The 22,776-nt window shown below is 38.7% G+C and overlaps 1 pseudogene; it reads left to right on the plus strand.

Annotated features, from left to right (window-relative positions):
- The first annotated feature begins 255 nt into the window (after window positions 1-255).
- Window positions 256-651, plus strand: LOC129065112 (fatty acid-binding protein, brain-like; annotated as a pseudogene).
- Window positions 652-22,776: the final 22,125 nt, after the last annotated feature.

Consider the following 22,776-nt stretch of genomic DNA (forward strand, 5'->3'; position numbering starts at 1 on the left):
ATTAGAAAGGAAGTAGTAAATAGTGGTGAACAGTAGTAATTTGTAGTAAAGCCTCATTTTACAGGGAGAAATCCAAGAGTCAGAAGAATGACATGTTGAGGGAAGCTATTTGGAACTCTGGACTGAGCTTGCAATAAATGATTTTTAGTTGTTATTACTAAGAGAAACATGGTTTCAGTTAAAAAAAAGTGTTTTCAGATTGAGAATATGAGAACTCAGGCTTTGGGTTTTCATAGCTATTGGAAAAGGGCAAGGATGGTGGGGACTTTCTGTGCTACCTGGAAGATGACGGGCAGTCAGAACTTTGATAAATACACAAACACTCTAGGTATGGGCTTTGCCTCTAGGCAGGTAGGAAATGTGACTAATCCAACAGTGATCATCAGTCAGGAGGGGGATAAAGTGGTGATCAGGACTCAAAGCATGTTTGAGAACAGAGAGATTAATTTCCATCTGGGAGAAAAATTTGATGAAATCACCGCAGATGATAGGAACTGTAAGTCTGTTTTTGGCCTGGATGGAGATAAACTTGTTCATGTACAGAAATGGGATGGCAAGAAACAAATTTTGTAAGAGAAATTAAGGATGGCAAAATGGTTGACTCTTACTTTTGGTGATATAGCTGTCATTTGCCACTATGAGAAGGCATAGAAAAGTTCTTGATCTGAGCCTGTAGAAGCTCTACAATTTTTCTGTTACTCAAGTCTCAGCACTATCCTGCTATTACAGCATGGCTGGTCACTAATTACAAGGTTATTCTTGGTGTGGAAGTAAAAAATGGTGTTTAAAAAATTTGTTTTAAAAACATTTCACTTAAAGCAACTAGCCCAATTTTGATCTGCAAATTTATCATGTTTTATAGTTTGCATTAAAATTATAAACCACATTTTTAAATTAGGAAGTGAATATATTTTATAATTTCCATTGGATTATAAATTAAATTAGGATAAAAATCTAATAATACAAAAAAAAAACAACCAGAACTCAGGCTTTGGATTCAGGCAGTACTGTGTTCAAACCCCAAATTGTGCCTCATACTAATAGAGTATTTCAAGCAGGTGAGATCACTCCTCTAATACCCCATTTCCTTGTCTAAAAATGAGGGTAAAGAATTAAACAGACAACTTGCAAGATGATTGATGATTAGAGTTAATGTAGATAAAGGGCCCGGGCTCAAACTTAGTTATTCTTATCCCAAATTTATCCCTCTTTCCTCTGCTAGATATGCCAGAATGTAGAAATCCTGTGGGGCATCTCTTAGTCTGATTTTTCTCTGGATTTCTATTTCCTATTGTGACATGTGAATCTGTATGAAGATAGAAAGAGAAAGGAAACTTGAGACAAAGAAGAAGGTCAGTTTTATCATAAGTTCAGAAATGCTTTCTTTCTTTTGCAGTGTCCTCTCCCAACACTTTTGTCCAGTCAACCCCTTCTTGTCCTTCAAAACTTACATCAGTCTAATCACTTTTTTCTGGGAAGTGTTCCCAGACTCCCTAATACTGAATTCAATGCCCCTTTTCCGAAAACCCCTCCCAAATATTTTGTGCTTAGGTCTATCTCATTACTCAGCATAATCCCTTATAAGCATTTGACATATAGCAAGTGCTTAATGAATGTCTATCCAAGGAATAAATAAAATTATTACATGGCATGTAAGTACTTTGTTGACTTTTCTGTCTAGCCTCGTTTCTCTCTACCCATCTCCTTACCCTACTTAACCTACCCTCCTCCAGTACCCCAAAACATACACTTGCTGCTCCAAAAATACTATGCTGTTTGTGGGACCCTGGAATCCTCATAATCTCCAGGCCTCCATCTTTACACATGTTGCTTCCTCTGTATGGCATGCTTTCTTGCCAACTTTCAAACAATCATCTTTTAGCAGAGACTAGGGATCTGGTAGTTTGGAGCATAGGCTCTGAAGCCAGGCTGCCTGATTTTAAATTCCAGCTCTGGGTATCAGAAAAAATGTCTAACTTATCTGGGTCTCTGTTTCCCCATCTATAAAATAAGGCTAATAAAAGTACCTACCTAACAGACTTGCTATGGAGATTAAATGAGTTAATACATTTAAATTGTTTACAAATGTACCTGGTACACAGCAACCTCTATATAAGTGTTTCCTGTTATTATTTAAGTTTTAGCACAAACACTACCTCTTGTCTAAGCTGGGATCACAAATGGGTAGCTTGCAGGCTATGTTTTATTAGGAACACATGGTATGCTTACATTTTTAAAAATTAAAATGCCTTCCAGTTTAGTATAACCTTCACCACTCCCTGCATTCACCTGTATGATTCATTTGCCTGGTATGGAAGCTTTGAGTTTGCAATCTTGAGTAAGCATATCTCTTTTCTGACCCCTTCAGACAGAGTCCCAGAAGCTCAATACACATTTTCATTAAAGCAGTTCTATGGACTGCTGACTGGTTTCTTGCCTGAGTCTTCACTCCACTCTGAACCTTCTTTAGTACAGGAATGGTGACCTCAGTATTGCTGGTATCTAGAATGATGCTTTATACAAAGAAGTGCTCAATAAATAAATGCTTGTTGAATGACTGACTGAATGAGTGAAAGGAAATTAATAGTTAGGGTAGCCCTAGCCCCTATTGTCAGTGAAGAACAGGCCTCTGGAGAGACTTACATGGCTTCTTTGCAGGCAAGCTTAAAATTTAAACACCATCCATAGATAGCGTTCTGGTCCTGGCTGGGAAATACAAAGAGCTCTCTTTAACCCCTTTCCTCCAAGGCCACATCTTCTCTGACAGTCATTAATGGGATCAAACTAATAGGACCTAGCCACAAAGGCAAAAGAAGCAAAACACAGCAGAGCTTCTTTTGCCTTTGTAATTCAGACATTGTCAGGATAAGGGCTGAAGTTTCCTAAAATGAAAATACATGCTTTTTTATAATAAGATGCTCAGAGTTTACACAAAATTGTCCCCAAGCAACATTCCATCCTTAAAGTGATGCACTGTTTTCCCAAGTTAAGAGAGTAGGGGTTGCGTCCATGTATATCATATGGTTAGGACCCTAGGCTCTCTGGCCCAGAGCATGGGTTTAAGGGCAGGGCAGGTTTCTTAGATTTACTCTACTCTGTGCTTGAAAAATGTATCTTTAAATAGGTGTAAATACATTTGGGAATGGATATCATGTTTTCCTAGTGGTAATAGTGTGATTCAATGAAAGGATCCTTGGTTTCGGAATCAGACAAAGTTGAGTTGGAGCCAATGGCAAACAGACCCTTAAAGTGGCAACCATAATCACCACTTCCTGGCATTCATGCCCTTGCATAATCCCCTCCCTTTGAGTAGGGGATATAATCTAGGACTTGCTCCTAACCAATAGAATATGGCAAAGATGATGGGATGTCACTCTCATTGTTTACACTATGTTTTATATGACACCATCTTGCTAGCAGATTCACTCTCTTTCCCCTTGCTGGCTTTGAAAAACAAGCTGCTGTGAATCCTACAACCACAAGGAATTGAGTCCTGCTAACAATCACATGAGTGGAAAAGCAGAATGTTCCTTAGTCGAGCCACCAGATGAGAACCCAGCCCTGGACAACACCTTGGCTGTGGTCTTGCAAGAGGATTCATCTAAGCCATGCCCAGACTTCAATGAAAAAAATTGCGAGATAAATGTGTGGTGTTGTAAGTGCTGAATTTGTGGTAATTTTTTACATAGCATAGAAAACTACCCAGCAGCCCAGTGCAATGTCACACAACTTTTCTTACCTCTCACCCCATTCTCAAATTCTCACTTTACAGAAGTCTACTTCAAAGGACATTGTCCAATGTACTGATTACTCCTTGGTCACTGCCTGAGGCTATGGGGGTTATATGGGGACATGATGACCTGTAGCTCTTGCCAAGTGGAGCAGAAGGCTGCTGATAACTGAGAGAGGGTTGAGTTTCTTTCAAAACAGAACAGAAGGTCATATGGTCATTCACAGCTCATATTCACTCTTGTGAATCTGAGCTATGGAAAAAAGATTTTCTGCATTCAGAGGGCACTAGACCACAAGTATACCCATGTTCTTGACCACCCATGTTCTTCCTTTACATAGAAGAAATGTAGGGATTGGTCACCCACCTTTTCAGATACCCTGCTACAATGACATCCTGCCACATAGCTTGGCATAGTGCATAGCATTCAAGGCTCTGCATGATTTGGCCTGTGCCTACCTCTTCTTGGACCTCCATCCAGGTATCTTTTGGTCCTTCCTCAAACACTGGTTTAGGACCATCTCTTAGCCATTTGCACTCTATTATGGAACAGAGAAAAATAATAATGATGATGATGATAATAATAATAATAATAATAATGGTAGCATATAACACCTTTGCACCTTTGTGATGGGTAACTTTGAGTTTATTACACCTATCAGTCCATTCATTTCTCACCACAGCAATTATATTAGGTATATACTGATATTATCCTCTCCATTTTATGAATAAGGATATCAAGGTTCAGACCATACTGCTAATATTTAGTGGTGATATGATTTGATCACAGATACATTAAGCATGAAAGCCATGCTCTTAATCATCATGCTGTTTTGCTTTTTGTTTACCTATATCCCCTACAAGTCTATGTATTCCTTATGGGCAGCAATTTTGCACCCAGTACCTAGTACAGTGCTTAGTACATAGTAGTGATTAGTAAATGTTTATTGGGTGAGTGAATAAGTGAATACACAGTGAGTGAATACACACAAAGTGAATACACAGAGCACACAATTTGGAGTCAGAAAGCCTAGTACTTAACCTAGTATCTATCATTTGACAATTTTTGTGCCTTTGAGTGAATGAGTTAACCTTTCAACCTTTTAAGTCCGAATAGCATCATGTTTACACATGTGGACTCTGGAACCAGGCTGCCTATGTTCAAAACAAGGCACCACCACTTACTGGCCCTGTGACCTTGAGCAAGTCCCTTACCTTTTCTGGGCCTCAGTTTCCTAATCTTTTTTTTTTTAATTTATTTACTTTTTAAATACATTTGTCTCTGCCTCCCCCCCACCTCTTTCCCTTGCCCCCTCCCACCTTCCCTCCCTCAGCTCTTCCCCTTTGGTTTTGTCCATGAGTCCTTGCTATATGTTCCTTGACTTTCCCCTTCCCTTCCCTTTCCCTGCCCTCCCTTCCCTCTTGTCTCTGTTGATTTCTTTTCCTTTCAGTGTTGCTGGTCATATTTTCCTTGCATGTTTGCATTGTTGGTTAGGTTCCGCTTATAGGTGAGATCATATGGTATTTGTCTTTCTAAAGTTTCCTAATCTTTAAAATTGTCATAATTATAATAACTAGGTCACAATGCTGTTGTAAGGAAAATAGGAGTTAACACATACATAGTGCTTAGAACATGGCAAATGCTTGATGAATGTTAGTCATTACTGTTATTATCATGCTTTAGTATTTTTCACATACAAAAATGGGGATAAGAATATTTATTTTAAAAATTTGTATCCTCACCCAAGGACATTTTTTCATTTCATTTAAAGATGGAGGAAGGGAAAGAAACATTGATGCAAGAAAACTATCAGTTGGCTGCCTCATGTATGTACCTAGACCAGGATTTGAACCTACAACCTTTTGGTTACAGGACAATGCTCCCACCAACTGAGGCACACCAGCCAGGGTAAGGACAAGAATATTTATCTCAACAGGCTGTCACCTGAGGATCAAATGAAGCAGTGGGTGTGGAAGTGCCCTGTTATCTTAACAACACAATATAGATGCTAAAACTAAACTTAGAAAATATCCCAAGTCATTTGTTCAGAGCCTAAAGCTCAGACTACATGTAACTTAGCTTCACACTCACAGGTGAGTGGCAGCAACTGCCCCAAAAAGTTTGGAGAAAGCTACAAAGGTTGGCTCTGCCAGTACTAAAAGGCCCATGACTCCTAGGTTGTTTGTGGGCATGACATTATATAAATAGATATTTACTTTCCCTCATGTGGGCTATGAGCTACAAAGTCTGTTGGATATCTGGCATTTACCCCAATAAGAGGCCAGGGGATGTCAGGGCTTAGCTGGAAGAGTCTTGGGGTACAGAAAGAAACAGACTTCACCAAATAACATGACAAAAATGTACCTGTGAAACCTTAGAAAAAGTTTCCACTCTGTGCATGGTAGGGCTCCACTGCGAGAGGGGAGTGACCAAAGCACAGAGCAAATGAAGAACTTCAATTAGATCAACATTTCCCAGTCCAAACTACAAATTTTCTACCTCAGACATCATGAGTAAGAGAAATGGGAAGGACAACAAGGAGTCAAGCAGTGGTCCAACAACCATGGTTCCCAAGAATAAAAGGAGCAGGTAAGGAAATAAACATCCTGGGTCACTGTATAGAAAGGACCTGAGGAGATGATTACAGTGTACACATACTAAGATTTTCAGAGACAGGGGTGGCTAGATTTTGCTCAGGCTGTGCCTCCCTGGTCTGTGTAGGACTAGTGCCTCATCCACCCAGTGCTACTGAGGGCAAAAGGAATCCAGTCATTTCAAGTGAGAAAAACACATTTTTTAAGAGTGAGGAAAAGGTGAAGTGTCTGGAAAATCCCCACTTGGGTTCTCAGAGTTCTTACTACTGGCAGCTGCTGATGGAGGTTTGAGTGGGAGGATAAAAAGGAGAGAGAAGTGTGGGAGAGATTTATGGACAGACTGGGCTGAGAGACTGATCTAAAGGAGTCTTGGTTGACTACAAGAAAGGGCAATGATTTGACTAGACTAGAACCAGAGAAACAGTAAGTGGAGGTTGCAGACATTTTTCCCATGTGGAAGCAGAAGCAATGTTTGCAGTATTTTCCTCTTGTTTTGTAATGTCTGCAATGATTAGTATAGGGATGGCCACATTTACTAGCACTTGCATGTCTACTTCCTTCACCAAATTAGGGATATTTTCTTTCATTATTTTTTTCCAATAGATTTCCAATTTCTTGCTCTTTCTCTTCTCCTTCTGGCACCCCTATGATGTAAATGTTGGAACACTTGAAGTTGTCCCAGAGGTTGCTTACACTATCCTCATTTTTTTAAAATTCTTTTTTCTTCTTCTTGTTCTGATTGGTTGTTTTTTACTTCCTTATGTTTCATATAATTGACTTGATTCTTGGCTTTAACCACTCTCCTGTTGTTTCCCTGTAAATTGTTCTTTTTTTCAATGAGTGTATCCTTCATTTCTGACTGGATCTTTTTTATGCTGTAGAGGTCCTCACAAAGTTCCCTGAGAATCCTTATAACCACTGTTTCTTATAATCCTGCATCTGATAGATTGCTTGTCTCCTCCATTTTGTTTAGCTCTTGTTCTGGAGTTTTGATCTGTTCTTTCATTTGGGCCACATCTCCTTGTCTACTTGTTTTGGCGGCCTCCCTGTGTTTGTTTCTATGTATTAGGTAGAGCTGCTTTGACTCTGTGTCTTGGTAGTGTGGCCTACTGTAATAGGTATCCTGTAGGGCCCAGTAGCACAGCCTCCCCTATCACCCAAGCTGGGTACTTGAGGTGCACCCTTTGTGTGGGCTGAGTACACCCTCCTCTCATAGTTGAGACTTGATTGCTGTTAGAAGGTCAGTGGGAGGGATTTACCCAGGCCAGTCAGCTGCCAGGACTGGCTGTGACCACTGACCACCAACCTCCACCCTCTCTGGAGGATCGGATGTGCAGGGGCAGGGTGATGGTGCCCCTAAGTGATCTGTAGTTGTCCACTAGGTACACTGGCTCTGGTATTTCCCAAGTAGTGAAGGCCAAGGTCAGCCTCCACCTGTGTTTTTCCCCATGCCATACTTCCTGAGCTATAAAGCAATCTGAGATGGTTGCTAATTGTGCTGGGCTTGGAAATTCCCAGGTGAAGCCAAGTTGTGTGAATCTAGGCTGGCTGCTGCTAGTGCCCAGCCTGCAGCCACTTAAAAAGAGGTATGGGGACTAGGGGCTCACTGAGTGTGGCTGTTGCTTGTTTGAGAGGATTTAGGAAGTTGTGAAGCATGAGCCAAGACCAACCATTCATATGGAAAAGTAGCTTGGGTGGTCCCACAAGTTGGGTGGGATGGAGTCTCTGAGGATCTTTAGGTAGGGCAAACAGTGTTAGCCAGGTTGATGAGGTCTCAGATATGGCACCAGCCTGCCAGCTCTGCTGGGGGACGATTTAGAATAGGGATAATAGCCTCTGCTTCCTTTGATATAAGACACTTCTGTTCCTCCCTGTATGCCACTGGTACCTTACAAGCTGTTACCCCAGTGCTGGAGCTCAGAGGGAGTGAGTCTGAGTAAATTCATGTGTGGGTTCTTTAAGAGGCATTGCTTGGGAGTCTAGCAGTTTCTTCCACTGACTCAATCTTCAGTGGTTTTTGAAAAGTTATGGGGCCTTATCTTCCTGGCATTGGAACCCTGGGCTGGGAGCCCTGGTGTGGGGCTGGGTCTCCTCGCTCCTGAGGTATCCCTTACAAATTTGTATCCACCACGCTTGGGTGTGGGACCAGCCCATTCCATGTCTGCACCCCTCCTACCAATCTGGATGGACATGGTTTCTTTAATTCTGTAGTTGTGAGACTTCCATTCAACTCGATTTCTGAAGGTTCTGAGTGATGGTTGTTCTATATTAGTTGTAATTTTGATATGGTTGTGCAAAAAGGCAAGCTGTGTCTGACTATGCCACCATCTTAACTGGAATTCTGGCACTCAGACTCTAACCTGAAGGAGATTCACTCTCTTATCTATTAACTGTGAACAGTGTTTCCCAAATCTAATCAGAGGCAATAACACCAAGAGCCAAAGCTCATGACAGCTTGAGGCCATTCTATCTGTTCTGGGAGTAACTTTAGATTCAGGGAACTGGGCAGGAGAAGGGGCCAAAATCTGGACTTGGGACCTTGACTACTTCAGGGGAAACAGCCCATGTGTCTTTGGAAGGCAGAGATCTCAGACTCCCATCCTGAACCTCACAGGCTCCCCTTGGCCACCCAGGGAACAGGCAGGGCTACAGCAGGGCAGCAAGAAGACAGAGCCTACCCAAGGCACCAGAGTGTCAGGTGCAGAGGGGTCTGGACTCCATCTGTTCCCCCTTCATCAGTCCTTCTACCTCCAGACCCTCACCAGACTCAGACCAGAAAATCTTTCAGATCACCTGCTCCCATCCTCTGCATTTGGTGAGGACTCCCTCTTCAGCCTTCTTGCCAAGTACTCCCATGCAGTTTCCAAGTGAACTGGGAGGGACCTGGGAGCACCCTGCCTCAGCAGGCTCAGGATTCCACTTGACAGAATGTTGTTCTTGCTCCCCTGTGACTTTCTCCTACACACCCACGTTCTGCCCTCAGGACAAACAACCAGACAGGACTGCTCCTTATTCTCAGGAATGTCCTTCACATATTTGAACACAGCTACCTTTGCCATTCTTGCTCCCCAGCCAGGCTTCAATGCTTCCCAAGCTAAATACCCTCATCTCTTTCAGTCATTGATCATCAATGCCAAAGGAGATTATGCTTATCTTCATGCCCCAGTGAAGAAGCTAATTGCCCAACTTGTGCAACATGGGTTTCATTCACACTTGTGAAACTTTGGGCAAGATATTTTGCTTCTCTAAGATTGAGTTGTCCCATCTGTATAATGGTTTTATTTCTGGTAATACAATGTATTTACATTCCATGCCAGAGCTTGTGAGACATAATGGCAGGATTATTCCTGATTATGTTTTTTTTCCCCCTGGACATCTCAGTAGTGGTGTTAATAGGTGAGGATATGCATAAACTACAAAGAATGCAGCAATTGGTTTATCCTGAATAACATTTAGTGAACAATATTGTTGTTTGTGTCACATCATTTGATCTTGTCATCAGTTATATTCTTAATTTTGCATGTTCAATGATTACCATTGTTTTTTGTATTTTATCTTTAATTCCTAAAATGTATTAATGACTCAAAAGTGGTTCCTTAAAGTATAAAACCAGTGATGGAAAACAATAGCAACTCAAGGTAACATTAAAAACACAAACAGTGGCCTTGACTGGTGTTTAGTTGGGCATTTTCTGCAAAGCAAAAGGTCACCAGTTTGATTCCCAGTAAGTACATGCCCGGGTTACAGGTTTGGTCCCTAGTTAAGGTGCGTGCAAGTGGCAACCAAATGATGTCTGTCTCACATCAATGTTTCTCTCCCTGTCTTTCTCACATCAATGTTTCTCTCCCTGTCTTTCTCCCTCCCTTCCTTCCCCTCTCTCTAAAATCAATTTAAAAAACCCCACAAATTGTGAACTTAACTTTGGCATAAATATACTTGTACAATGTAAAGATATATGCATGACAACAAGTAAATCTGAAAATATGATGACTGATGTAGAAGGCAAAAAGCTTTTAATTCACAATATTATGTTTCATGATTAATGGGATTAATATACTGCTTTTTTATGATAAAAACAATCTCTGTTAACATAGCAGCAGAAATTAGTAAAGAGGAATTAAAACAATGAATATCTGAACAATAATTTATATTGTATACAGATCATAGTCTGTTATGAAACTTTACCCAGTGATGCCACCATAGCTTTCATAATATTTTCATAGAAAGCACACAGACTTCCCTGGTAACCTGTCAAAATGTCTCCAGAATATGCAGAAATAATGCTTTCCAATGCTAAACTGATAAATATTATTACTAAGAAATAAGAGGCCTAAACCACAATGATATTAACAAAATTGCACTGATTAGAGTATATCCACTATTTCTAACACTATTTCTAGAAAACTTATATGACCAATCACAAAGTTTGTGGCATCTGTTATGTTCACTAAAAATTTAGAATAAATTTTTGACACAATTTCTTTATCATTATCATATCTTGCATAATATTATTGGATTGCACACTGGAAGAACAATTCTTAATATGTGAACATGCTAAGGGGATATTTTAATTGGCATATTGATATGCATATTCAAGAGAAGAGCTAATAAACTTTTGTTTCATTTATCACTGAAAAATAAGCCTTCAAGATATGATAATATTCATTTACTTAAAGATCATTTTGAGATGTGTGATAAAGACTGAAAAAAATGGCCTAAAATCAGTGTTGACAAAGGAGCAGCTATGCATGTTACAAGAAAGGAAGCTGCAGCACATGAATAAAAGAAGCTGTGCCTGAATGACAACTCATGCTTAGATGTATTCAGAGGAACGTTTGTGGTCAATAATGTGCCTCAATTTTAACTCAGTGTTGATGATAAGATTCTAGATTGGAATTATGAAAACATACCTGCCATTGAGTGTTTATCCTTCCATGAATCTAAGTGAAAAAATAGGCAGTAAGTATAAGTCTATCTTTCTACACTGATTTATGAGGGCCATTCAAGGAGAAAGACATTCTCCCAAGTTTTTTGAGGGACAAAAAATAAAGCGTTTCTTCATGGCAGTAATAACACCAAAGACCATCTGTATCATTTCAATGGAATTTTCAAGACGTATATCTCAGCAATATATTTTGTATTTTGAACAGTCTGAGCTCATCACTTCAGGGCTTAAATGTTACTATTCTATGATACCAGGATTTCTTTTATGACTTAAATGTGGTACATATGGTTCAATGTCCAAGAATTCTTTTCTTTGGTCATTGGAGAAAAAGAAATGACATATTTACATTCACATTCACATGCTGTAATGAAATGTGAAAAAATACCTTTCACAGCTATATGAACCAATGAAGAGATTAGGGCTATTTCTGTTATCTTCCAAGCTGAAACATTCATCCTTTCAGCTTCTAAGTGCAAAATACTTATCAGTTTAATGTTTGATTGAGTGTTGAATGTAGCCTTTAGAGAGAAATAATTCCAAATTTCTAATTTAATGTTCTATCTGGACATGAATATCCAAAACTGTCTGCTATAGTCACCAAATACTTGCTGCTATTCTCAATAACTTTAATTTGTGAATTGGGTTTTTCTTCCTTTTAATAAAAATGCAGTTAAAAAAAAAAGAAACCAAAGTGATATCAAACCTGACCTATAATTCCAGTAATTATTTGTCTATATATAAGTGTCTTGGTAAAATATTGCAAATAAATTATTGTTATTCTCACTATAACAAAATGATTATAATAATTGATTTTTAAATTCAGTTTCCTTGGTTTTAGTTAAGGTTTGTAATCAATGTTTGTGTCTGTGTATCAAAAACATGGAAGACACTAACCTATATAATATGAATTGGGGACTGGAATACTTTTCCAACCCAAATATGTCTCCCATGTCTGAATTTCTGCTATCAGAGTTTTCTTTGTAAATTTTTTCATAATCAAAGTGAAGAATACCACTGATAACTAGCACATTAAACCTCTATCAGTTATCAATGCCTTATATAGATTAATTTATTAGATCCTTTGTCAAGTAATTGATATATGAAAACAAATTTTGATAAGGAAAAAAGTGGGGCAAGGAAGATAGACCCAGAGAATAGGATTATAATAATCATCTAGGAAGCTAGACAATCTATTTTTAAAAGTTCCCAGATGATTCCATCATTCAACCAGGGCTGAGAAACACAGGTCTACATGTTTTTAGCCATTTTTGTTGCATTGGTGGTTGGGGAGGGTGGGAGGGCAGATTCCCGGCTCCTGACAGGACTTCAGAAGGGAAAAACACTGGACAGCAAAGAAGGGAAAGAGAACACTAATAAAAGGGAAGATAGGAGGGACCCTGTGACAAAACTCGCAAAATGGCTATAAAACTTTGTATGGCTTTGATAAACCTAGCAAGTGGAGCATTTAGTCTTACTCATGTAAAGGAAAAAAAAGGAGAAATGTCATATGGGAGAGGTCACCACTAGTCTTTCTCCTACCTTCTTGCCTCCACCAAAGGTTTTCTTTTAGGCTAAGAGAGGTAGAGACAAAATATGAAGGCAACTTGATGTGACAGCTGGGATGAAGGCTGAAGAGATTTTTATTCTGAACAAGAGGTGCAGGCTGAACTTCCAGGAAAAGCTTTCCTTCTCAAAGTGTGGCAAGGAAAAGGAATTAGAAATAAGAGAAAAGGACTAAAGATGTCTAATTTTATCTAATAAATTTTTTCAAATCTTCCCTAAAGTATCATCTTTTAAAACGAAATTTTTAAGTTCTCTTAAGATTAGTTTTGATATAAGCATGTGGGGCAATTAAATGTGCTTTTAAATCTTATGGGCCTGAGCTCAGAATCCCTATGTGACTTTTCAGAAGGACACATACCTTTCCACTTATCCTTTGACACTATACACAGATCACCCTCTCTTCCAGGCTAGTCTCTCCAAGTGAAGAGACAGCTCCTAAGGCAATATGGTATAACAGAAAGTCTTTGAGACTTAGACATCAGAACACCTGGCTTCAAACCACAGGTCTGCTCTCCTGAACTATGTGAACTTAGGCAGGGTAATATACGTTTCTGATTTGCAATTTTCTCATTTGTAAATGAGAAAATAATAGTGCTCACTTGTGGGTTTTTTTTTTTTTTTCGGACGATTAAATGAGATGATGCATATAGTGTGCTAAGCACATAGTAGTTGCTTTCATAATTACAATACCAGGTGTTGAGCTGTATTTTCCTTTTGTTCTTTTCAAGGGTACTAAAAATATCCTGTGAAGGTGGAACTCAAGATTAAAGAAGAGCAAAAGTATAATGTTGAAGTGAGGAACTACAAATTTGTCTAATTCACTTCAGACAACTTGAGTTTGCAAAGGTGAGACTCTCATTGCACACTATTATTGATACCACTTTTTCTTGCATTCATAAAATCTGAACCAGTATCTAGGCATTCCAAATAAATTTTTCTTATTTGCGTAACAGGGGACTTTTAAGAACTAGATACTTTATAAATAAGGCTAAACTGTTGATGCATAAATTTTAGAGAGCATTAGTTCTCAACATAACTCTATAACCACCATCTCAGTCCAGAGATATTCAGCAGAAGTTCTCAACAGAACAAGTTGTTTTGATCGCTGGTTCAATCTCGATTATAAACATAATTTTCAGCAAGAAGGAAGATTATGCAATAAATTGGAGGTATTCTGTTTTGGAGTTATCTAGTATTTGTAGCTCCCAAGTGTCCATAGTTTCTCCCCTGTGTACCAGGAAACCACAGTATTTATCTTTGTTGCCTCAGTGTCCAGCACTCATTTTTTTTTAGACCTAGCAGGCTGAATCCTTTTGATCATACTACAGTGACAATTGGCCAACAATCCTTATCTCATCTGGGTATATCTCTGTCTATTTGGGCTTCTCTGAGTCCCCAGGTAGTCCAGGGATACAGTTAGCTACAGTAGTATTCTACTGGCTCATACCTCCTCATGAGAGCTGATAGTTAAATTTTCAGGAACTTTGCAAAGAAACTGTTAAACACAACCATCATTAAAAATTAAAACATAAACTTACATTTAAATAAAGAAGATATATATGCATCATTTATTAATTATTTTACTACATTTTGCTATTATCTATGATTTAAAGTAATTTATATCTGTTGTAGCTATATGGTAGAAATGCTATATAATGGTGTGCTACAGAGCATATCTTCTCAACTCTGCATTTAATGATGCCACATTGTTTGTTTGAAATTGGCCATGGTGGGAGTAATTACAAGAAGGAAATTGGCAACTGCTACAAATTAAGATCTTTTTCCCCGAGAAAGCTAGTTGTTAAATATTTACCAGCATACCACTGAACTTACATCCCTTAAGTCTCTACAGAATCTAATAGCTATCATCTCAAGTGGGAACACTAAGACCTCTCTCTATATCTTTGAACTCAAAACAATATTTCCTTATACAGCTTTGTAATTAATGGTTACCCCTCACTGTTCTATTTCCATTCATAATCTCTCTCTTTCTCGCTTGCATTGTTTCCTGTCTTTATTACTGATAACATTATTCATTCATTTGTCCATACATTCATGAAGCTATTATCAAGCATTTACTACATGCCAAGCAGTTAGGTACCAAGAATCCTGAGGTAAAATAAGACATAGCTCTACCCTCAAGAACCTCACAATCTAGAAGGGAGACAGACAAGAAAATGTAAAATAATCAGATAATATGATAAGTGCTGAAACAGAGATATGAATACAATGTTTAGGAAACTGAAAGAGTAAACAACTAAAGTTTTCTAGAGAGAGTTGGGAATGGGGAAGGATTCACAGAAGAAGTATCATTTAAATTGGGTATTGAAGGATGAGTATACATTTTTAAGGCCAAGGATGAAAAGAAGGCAATTCTTAGGACTGGGAATAAGGATTTGGTGTATGGGAGAATGGCAAACATTGTAGTTAAAAATTGCCAGACTTAACTTCTGGTCAAGATGGAGGCATAGGAAAACATGGCTCACCTACTCACACATCCAAAGCAAAAATTAAAACTAAACTGCAAAATAACTATCACCCAGAATTGTCAGAAAATTGAGCTGTATGGAAGTGACATCAATCAAGGAGTTAAAGAAGCCACATTCATTCAGATGGGTAGGAGGGGCAGAGATGCAGAGGCACGCAGAACAAATGGTTCCACACACACTTGTGGTGGATAAAAATCAGAGCCCATCCAGGGTTCCACTGCCAGGAAGATAAGTCCCCATAACTTCTGGCTATAAAAACCAATAAGGGCTGGGGCAGCAGAAGAAACTGTGGTATTCTCAGGTGTATCCTCTTAAAGGGCCCACAACGGACTTAGGACTTAAGCAGACTCACTCCCTCTGGGTTCCAGCACCAGGTCAGCAGCAGGAAGGGCACCAGTGGCACATGGGGAGGAACTGAAGTGTCTGGCATCAGTGCAAGTGTTGAGGGACAGCTTCTTTATGGGGAAAAAAAAACTCCAGAGGCCAGGCAGCAGCCATTTTCCCATTTCTGAGCACCCCGCCGCCATGGAGCCACAGAGTGGCCACACCATATCTGAGAGTCCATCATCCTACTTCACAGAGGTTTTTCTGCCCTGGTGCTTACCTAAACCTTTGCCCCATCTAACATATAGGTGAGCTTTTCTATATCAGGCCACACTACTAAGACAGGGAGTCAAAGCAGCTCTACCTAATACATAAAAGCAAACACAGGGAGTCTGCTAAAATGAGACAAAGAAATATGGCCCAAATGAAAGAACAGAACAAAACTCTAGAAAAAGAACTAAACAAAATGGAGATAAGCAACCTATCAGATGTAGCGTTCCAAACACTGGTTATTAGGATACTCAAGGGACTCAGTGGGTACTTCAACAGTATAAAAAAGACCCAAGCACTTTAAACTAAGTGAAATAAAGAAAAAGCCCTGGCTGGTGTGGCTCAGTGCATTGAGCACAGGCCTGCAAAACAAGAGGTTGCTGGTTTGATTTACTGTCAAAGGCACGTGCTGGGGTTGTAGGCCAGGTCCCCAGTAGGGGGTAAGCGAGAGGCAATCACACATTTATGTTTCTTTCACTCTCTTTCTCCCTCCCTCCCCTTTCTCTAAAAATAAATAAAATCTTTTAAAAAATAAAATATATTAAAAATAAATCATTCATTCAACATTTATTTAAAAAAGAAAGAAAGAAACATTTACAGGGAATCAACAGGGAAGTGGATGAAGCCAAGAATTAAATCAATGATTTAGAATACAAAGAAGAAAAAATTCAATCAGAACAGCAAGAAGGAAAAAGAATCCAAAAAATATGATGACAGCATAAGGAGTCTCTAGGACAACTTCAAACGTACCAAAATTCGCACCATAGGGTGCCAGAAGGATAAGAGGAAGAGCAAGGAATTGAACATTTATTTGAAAAAAAAATAATGAAAGAAAAGTCCCTTAATTTGGTGAAGGAAATAGACATACAAATCCAAGGAGCAAACAAGGAGCAAAGTTTGGGACTTTGGATTTGGACTTTGGATTTAGGACAAATCCAAAGTTCCAAACAAGATGGATGCAAAGAGGACCACACTAAGATACATCATAATTAAAATGTCAAAGGTTAAAGATAGAGAATCTTAAAAGCAGCAAGAGAAAGCATATAGTTACTTACAAAGGAGTTCCCATAAGGCTGTCAGCTGATTTCTCAAAAGAAACTTTGCAGGCTAGAAGAGACTGGCAAGAAATATTCAAAGTCATGAAAGACAAGGACCTACAACCCAGATTACTCTATCCAGCAAAGTTATCATTTAGAATGGAAGGGCAGATAAAGTGCTTCCCAGATAAGGTAAAGTTAAAGGAGTTCATCATCACCAAGCCAGTAGTACATGAAATGTTAAAAGGACTTACATAAGAAAAAGAGGATGATCAAAACTATGAACATTAAAATGGCAATAAATGCACAACTATCAACAATTGAATCTATGAAACAAACCAAGCAAACAAGCAGAATAGAAACAGAATCATAGATATGGAAATAATTTGAACGGTTATCAGTCAGGTGGGGGAAAAGGTGCAGGTATTAAGAAATACAAATTAGTGGATAACAGGGTGGGGATTGATTGTGGGAGCAGGGGGGTGGGCAGGGCAAGGGAGAGCAACAGGGGAAAAATCAGGATAGCTGTAACTGAACAACAATAAATAAAAAAGGAGTACAAATTTGCAGGTACAGAATAGGCAGGGGGATGTTAAGAACAGTATAGGAAATGGAGTAGCCAGATAAGTTGTATGTATGACCCATGGACATGAACTAAGGGTGGGGATTGCTGGAGGGAATGGGGGGTACTGGGTGGAGGGGAGCAAAGGGGGAAAACTGGGACAACTGTAACAGTATAATCAATAAAATATATTTTTAAGAAACAAAAAAATTGCCATACTTAAGTGAACTTGAACAATAAAGAAATTTAGTGGAAATATTGATAAAAACTTTTAAGAAAATGAAACACAATATGACTTACAGTGTCTTTGGGAATCTAGGTAAGAAATGAAGTAAGTACTTTTCAAGGTACCATTATATGACTGAAACAGTTCCAACTATTTTCTGTCCTTGTGCTCAAGATTAAAATTGCTGAGAGAGAATGTGCTTGGAATACCATGGATCACATGGCCACTCATGCCCTGGTTTCAGGTGGGCAGAGGACCCTGCATGACTGTATCACCAAGAGTGCACCAAGTGGGAAAGGAGCAGTTCCCTAAAAAGAAAACCCATGGTATAGATATCAGATGAAATGGAAAAGGATGCTGGCTGAGAACAACAAAAGGTATCCAGCACAATGTTCTCTAATTCAAGTGGCATCTCTGGCTGTAGCTGGGTATCCTCCTAACTTGTAGTTTCTGCTGAAGATCCTTCCCTCAATTGTTATAATTATTATCTGTCAGCCTCTGCAATAAACTTGGTACCTGGGCTATAGTAACACTACCTCTTTCCTGTCTTCTTGAATTCCTAGGGATGGTAAACAGCTTCTACTACTGATAATCTCTGGATTTCCTCACTTTCTCCTGTTTGGTCTCTCAGCTTCTCCAATTTGTTCTCCACATTAAATTTCATCTATTGGACACTTACTTGATATAGGCCCTGTTTTCCTGACTGGACTCTAACCGGTGTAGTTCATACTCCTTTTGCTAAGGTAAAAACTGACAAAAATCAACATAGGGCTCACTGGGCTAAGAAAAGCCCACCTATAAAGGCTACAAGTTGGCCTATTTCATTCACATGCCTGGACTTTAATCCTTGAATCACTGGTGGTGAGCAAGATCAGCAGACGCTGAAAAATCACAGCACTGTATCAAGGGCAAAAGAAGTAGCTATAAACTGTAACGAAACATTCACTAAGCTGTTGTTTTGTCCTAAACCTCCATGGGGGGTATTTAAAAATGAGTTTTCCATTGACTTAGTTAATTATTATACACTTTTTCTTGTGACCTTGTCTTTTTTGGGAAATAAATGTTTTGCTGTTGTTTAAGGGTAGAATCATACTGTGTCTTGGCTCACAGCATGTGTGTGGGGTGTGCTATGTGAACTCTTAGGAGAGCACGTGAGAGGAGAGGACTGGGTGTCCATGCCTTCAAGTCTGGTGACTCCAGTTCAGGGATTTTTTTTTAAATCTCTACTCTTATTTAGGAGGACCCTGACCCTAGACTGAGGCTGGAGATTTTTGCTGTCTCATCTGACTGGTCCTTTTCTTCACACTCTCAAGACTGTTTTTGCAGATGATTAGTCATTACTGGTCAAGAAAGCTTGGGGTCAGCCAAGGAAGGGATACCTGGTTTGGTGTCAGGGCAGGGATAGGGCTTTAAACTCCTCATAATTTCCTCTACTCCCAGAAAAATCTACAGTCTAATTCAAAATAGTGTGCAAATGTAGTTTTGGAACAAATATCCTAGTTTGCCCTGACCCTGACCATTGGCAAACAGAACAATTATCCAGGGTTCTCCTACATTGAAATTCAGGAGCCTCCACTGCCCCCAGAACATTATTTATCTGAGATTTACTCAATTTTTCTTTGGTCTCTGAATTTTGGGTCTATGGCATTTTGCATGGATATTAAAGCCAGTAACCCTGCTTCTGTAGAGTGAGATTAAGTCATGATCAAGTTCTATATTTTATGTATTCAGTCATAGCTGCTCTGGTTTTCTCAGACTTTGATTCCCCTAGGTAAATGTCCATTAGGGTAAGGGCTGGGGAGCCAATGCTGAGTGGCCATGACTATCTGTTCTCTTTGGGACCAGTAGTAAAGGGAGACAAGAATAGAGGTCAACTAACCACTGGACTCCTGATGTAGATTTCTCAAAGAATGCTAACATAGAAATGACGAAGAATACCACAGAGTCTCCATCTATACCATCAAGAAATTGAGCCACATCTTATAGGACCCTTGATAAATTCTCAAAGTTAGCTTTGCATCAGAATCACCTAGAGGACATATAGAGCTCTATGCTCCCGCAGAAACATCAAAAAGCAAGCAAAAACTATTAGAATCAACTTTGTCATAATGTTGGCCAACAATCAAGAGTTTACAGCAACCAATTGAATGCTTCATCAAGAAAAATGCCACTTCAAAATGGTAGGAAAATTTTGTGGCACTTCTACTTGCCTTTCACCTGTCCCCTTCCCAGTGCAGCAGCTGTCTTAGCCCACAGTATCAGTGTGGGATCCTGGTCCCTGGTTCCAAAGAAAGAAGTAAAAACCTTATTTGTAAATGACTGTGTATGTCTGTTCTAACCTGTCTGGAGCTACCTGATGGACTGACACCAGATGTTCATCTCTGCTTGGAAGTCGGGCAATAAAGCATTAGACATTTGAAAATATTGCAGGCTGAACTAAAAATGAACCACAGATGCCTGGGGCAAAACATTACTTTTTTAAAAAGATTTTATTTATTTATTTATTTTTAGAGAGGGGAAGAGAGGGAGAAAGAGAGGGAGAGAAACATCAATGTGTGACTGCCTGGCCCACAACCCAGGTATGTGCCCTAGACTGGGAATCGAACTGGTGACCCTGTGGTTTGCAGGCCAGCACTCAATCCACTGAGCCACACCAGCCAAGGCCAAAACCTTACTTTTAAAATATATAATAGGTCAGTCTGAAGCCTAGGAACACAAATTGGGGAGTTTCTTTGGGAAACAGACATTCAAAAGCACCATGCATTCAGGGGAATTTAGAAGGCCACATGCATGCCTACAGCAAGACATATGACCCTAAGCTTCTACCTCAGGCAAATCTCTAGGCTCTGTATAAGCTTGGCTAGGAGCCAATCTGCAAAGACTGAAAGAGGTGTTTGCTTGTTTGTTTTTAGTTGTGTGCATTTAAGGAAATGTCTATCAAATTACTAGCTGAACACAAGCTGAGAAACAGACACTTCATTGAACTCACACGGCATATCAAAATTTATGGGATGAAGCAAAGGCAGTGCTCAGGGGAAAGTTATAGCTGTGAATGCTTATATTTAAAAAGAGGAAATATTTCAAATCAATAACCTACCTTTTACCTTGAGGAACTAGAAAAAGAAGAGTCAAGTAAACCCAAAGCAAGCAGAAGGAAGAAAATAATAAAAACTAGAATGGAGAAAAATGAAATATAAAATAGACAAGCAGTAGAGAAAATAAATGAAACCAAAAGCTGGGTCTTTGAAAATATCAACAAAATTAACAAATTTTTGCTCTTCTGACAGAGATGAAAAAAACTAAAATAAAAATGAAAGTGGGACAATACTACCAACTAATGGGAATTTAAAAAAGAATTTTAAATGAATAATATGAATGGTTGTATACCAAAATATTAAATAACCTAGATGAAATTATTTATTCCTTCAAAATACACAAACTACCTAAACTAATTAAAGAAGTGGAAAATCTGAACAGACCTATAATAGTAAAAAGATTAAATCAGTAATCAAATGCCTCCCAACACAGAAAAGTCCAGGACAAGATGGCTTTAATAGTAAATTCTAGCAAATATTTAAAGAAGAATGAACACCAATCCTTCTCTTCATAAGCAGAAGAGGAGGGTTTACTTCCTAACATATTCTGTGAGGCCAGCATTACCCTTACATGAAAACCAGACAAGACATAAGAAAATAACAAACAAATATCTTTTATGAATACAGAAGGATAATTTTAAACAAAATACTAGCAAACTGAACCCAACAGCATAGTGAAAGGATTTACACCATGACCAGGTAGGAATACAAGAGTAATGCAACATAAGTAAATCAATCAATGTAATACACTACATAAATGGATAAAGGAAAAATCCATATGCTCATCTCCATTGATAGAGAAAAGGCACTTGACAAAATTCAACACCATTTTTTGATAAAAGCACTCAGAAAACTAGGAATAGAAGGGAACTTCCTCAACATCATACAAGACATTTATGAAAAAACCCTTAGCTAATACCATAGTCAATGGTGAAAAGACTGAAAGCTTTTCCCCCTAAGATCGGGGATCTTATAAGGGTGTCCACTCTTAAAACTACTATTCAATATTGTACTGAAAGTTCTAACCAGAGCAATTATACAACAAAAAAGGGCAACGAAATTGAAAAGACAGATGTAAAACTCTACTTGCACATGGCATGATCCTATATATGAAAAATGCCAAAAAAAAAAAAAATCCAGAAGAAAGCTACTAGAGCTATTAAAAGAGCTCAATGAAGTCACTGTGTACAAGATGAACACACAAAAATCAGTTGTATTTCTATATAACTGTAATGAACCATCTGAAAAAGAAATTAAGAAATTTCATTTACAATAACATCTAAAAGAATAAAATAACCAGGCATACTTTTAACCAAGAAGATGAAAGACTTGTACACTGAAAACTACAAAACATTGCTGAAAGAAATTACAGAAGACCTAAATAAATAGAAAGCAATTGCATGTTCATAGGTAGGAAGACTTAATGCTGTTAAGATGTCAATATTAACCCAAATGATCTAGAGATTCAATAAAATCACCATCAAAATTCCAATAGCATTTTTTCAGAAATGGAAGAGCAAACCATCAAATTAATATGGAATTGCAAAGAGAACCAAATATCCAAAATAATCATTAAAAAAAAGAAAATAGTTGGAGAACTAACATTTCCAGATTTCAAATCTTACTAAAAAGCTACAGTAATAAGTAAAAACAACAGCATGGTACTAGCATAAATATAGACATATAGACAGAGGGAACTGAATTGAGAGTCCAGAAGTAAACCCATAACTCTAGGCCAAATTGATTTTTTTATTTTCTTTTTTTATTTTATTTTTTAATTGTTCGAATACATTTGTTTCCACCTTCCCTCCACCACTTTCCCCTGCCCTCCTCCCCCCATCCTCCCTCACTCCTTTCCCACTTTGGCTTTGCACATGGGTCCTTTAAACATGCTCCTTGACTTGGCCCTTCCCTTCCCTTTCCCCACCCACCCTCCCTCT

The sequence above is a fragment of the Pteronotus mesoamericanus genome, unplaced genomic scaffold, assembly GCF_021234165.1.
Source record: "Pteronotus mesoamericanus isolate MK-2021 breed Mesoamerican mustached bat unplaced genomic scaffold, CSHL_Meso_final contig_173, whole genome shotgun sequence".
Classification (NCBI taxonomy): Eukaryota; Metazoa; Chordata; class Mammalia; order Chiroptera; family Mormoopidae; genus Pteronotus; species Pteronotus mesoamericanus.